Below are 2568 nucleotides of genomic sequence, written 5' to 3'. Positions count from 1 at the left end.
TTTTAATTATGTTAATCTGCATTACTAGGCCTATCGAAAGAACTAATAATTGGCCGATCAGCTCCAATACGAGCCGAGCGAAATTGATTTTAATTACGGAAAAAGTTCTCGAAATAGAAAGTCATAAAATCGGGGTCAATTGGTTTTGCCGATATATTTATATTATCGCAAGGTAGAACTGATTGGTTTTTAATTATGTTAATCTGCATTACTAGGCCTATCGAAAGAACCAATAATTGGCCGGTGAGCTCTGACACGAGCTGATATATAACGATTTTAATATTGGCAGTAATTTCGAAATCTAGCCCGAGTGTCCTACATTTGAGGCGTTATATCTCCATTCTAGTTTTTCCCAATAACAGTAAGCTGTAATAGGCCTTATTAAGGTAGCATTAATTAACAAAAATGGATAAGCAATTTATATTATATTAATTTGTGAAATAATTAACAAATCTTTTACATTAATAGTTAACACCTTTTATTTACGGTTTATAATTTTTCTGAAAGTCAGATTAATACGCGGTTTCAGCGCGTAGCATCTTGGTAGAGAATGGTAGCAAAATTCGTTGGTTGGGTGGTGCATTAATAGCAAAGAACCGTTTTCGAGTTCCAGAGTTTTTGAATGGTTTTTATTTTTCGTTTCTTTGTTTCGCACCAAATGTTTATGTCGCACAAGAAAGTCTCTATTCTGTCCTAGAGAAATTGATGCAATTGGCACGGTAGCGTCTAGATCGGGTTCATTATCTTGGTGTTCTCCAATGAATTGATTGCCATCGTTGTACCTGTTGACCAAGACAAAGTTGAAGTCTGCCTCTGCAATTTTGGAAATGATCTTGCAGAGCTCCTGAAGGATGGGAGGCCAAGGTTTGGCGGGAAAAGTATTCCCTGAGTAGCTGTAGGTTAATCCGTTGTTTCCAAAGGCAACCTGCTGGCGAGGAATGCTTCTGAATTGTCCACGTATTTTCACCTGGGACATTCGACCCGTAAAATAAGAAATATTTTTTTCTAAATGATCAAACATTTCTTCGGCGAAACCCCTTTCCAAAAGGTTAAAATATGATAATTTCAAATTGTTTCCCGAAATTAAAGTTGGTGGAACATCGAGAATAGTCTTTTTCCGTTTCAATAGTCCACAACATTAGCCTTTGTTCGTCAGAGATTTCGTTCCTTTTAAATACAAATGTATTATTATTATTATAACTTTTATTGGTTTTTGTTTTTAAAGAAAAGTGAAATAAATATAATCAATAAAATATATTAAAATTTAAAAATGCCAATATAGGGCACTCTGATTGTTTATTATGCCTTGTTATACTATAATCGTAATTAAAATATATGATTTATTAATATTATTTTTTTCTGCATCTTCTGGCGTGATGTCCACCGCCTTTTGTCAGTTTACTAAAATTTAGAACATACTATTTTTTTAATGAAAGTCGGTTTCGACCATGACCAATTAAATCATTATGAGGCTAATGACAGAACACATAATTGAGTATTTAATTATTTTGAAATTTGAAAATATTAAAAATTATAAATTGCCTGGCTATTTCGCCAGCAATGAGATAAAGTAGTGGGGAGTTTCCCATTCTTTCACTGAAATTGTTCAGTGTCATACTTAAGTTAATACGTTACTTACGCTACAATTTTATTCTTACCGTGCAATTTTTTTTGGTAAGATATCCGTACTTATCGGTGCTTTCCGTTTAACGATTTCTTTAGTGGAGTCGCTTTTAGAAATCTCTCCGAGGTCCACGGCCTCATTTTCCGGGAAGAGTTTTCGGTATAAGAATTTCGCTATTTTTAAATAAATTCATGAATGAAATTAATTTTCGAATTTGCTATAATAAAAATTCAAAGTATCTTACAAATGAGACAGGGTCCGAGGTTTTCCGTGTCTTTGGTGACAGCGAATGGTGCAACTAATTGGTTTCCGTCATTATTTTGAACAGCAAACTCTGCCCAGCCTATATGGTTCTTGTTTCCAGTTTTGACTTTTGGTGATAGTTTCCGATCGCGAGAATCGCTCCACATTGCCAAGGTCGTTTGGTTTCCAAACGAATTGTCTACGACTGTCGCGTTCATCCATCGTGACCCAATTTTGATTCTTACTTCCCTGAAGCGGAAGATATCAATTTACGTTTTAGAATAATTGAATTGTAATTTAAAATATAAACACTTTCATTAATTTATGAAGAAAAATCTAAGCTATTAGAAAATTAAGCTTAAATTAACTGATATATAGACTACTCGAGAAATTAATTATTAATTAATTTAGGAAGCTTAGATGAAAATATTTTTATTATTTTGAACTACTATAAAAGTCCTACTTAATAACAAAAATATTTAGCTCGCGAGTTCTTTTCCAAAGAGAGTTCTTCTGATTTTAATTATTATTAATTATTAATATGTAAAATACATTGCAATATAAAATTGAATAAAATACAAAATAAAATAAAATAAAGACTGATTTGGTTATAATTTTTCTAATTGTTAAATTGATTCTTGAATTTTGAACTAATAATCGCGGCGATGATTGGAACCAAAATGAGTTGGTTGGAGGGTGGC

The 2568-nt window shown here is 32.6% G+C and overlaps 1 pseudogene; it reads right to left on the bottom strand.

Moving 5' to 3' along the window:
* Positions 1–478: 478 nt before the first annotated feature.
* Positions 479–976, bottom strand: LOC149922012 (DNA oxidative demethylase ALKBH2 pseudogene; annotated as a pseudogene).
* Positions 977–2568: the final 1592 nt, after the last annotated feature.

This window comes from Leiobunum rupestre, chromosome 11, assembly GCF_980474605.1.
Source record: "Leiobunum rupestre chromosome 11, qqLeiRupe1.1.hap1, whole genome shotgun sequence".
Taxonomy (NCBI): Eukaryota; Metazoa; Arthropoda; class Arachnida; order Opiliones; family Sclerosomatidae; genus Leiobunum; species Leiobunum rupestre.
Note: the sequence above shows the minus strand (reverse complement) of the source record. Positions and strands in the feature narration are given on the sequence as shown.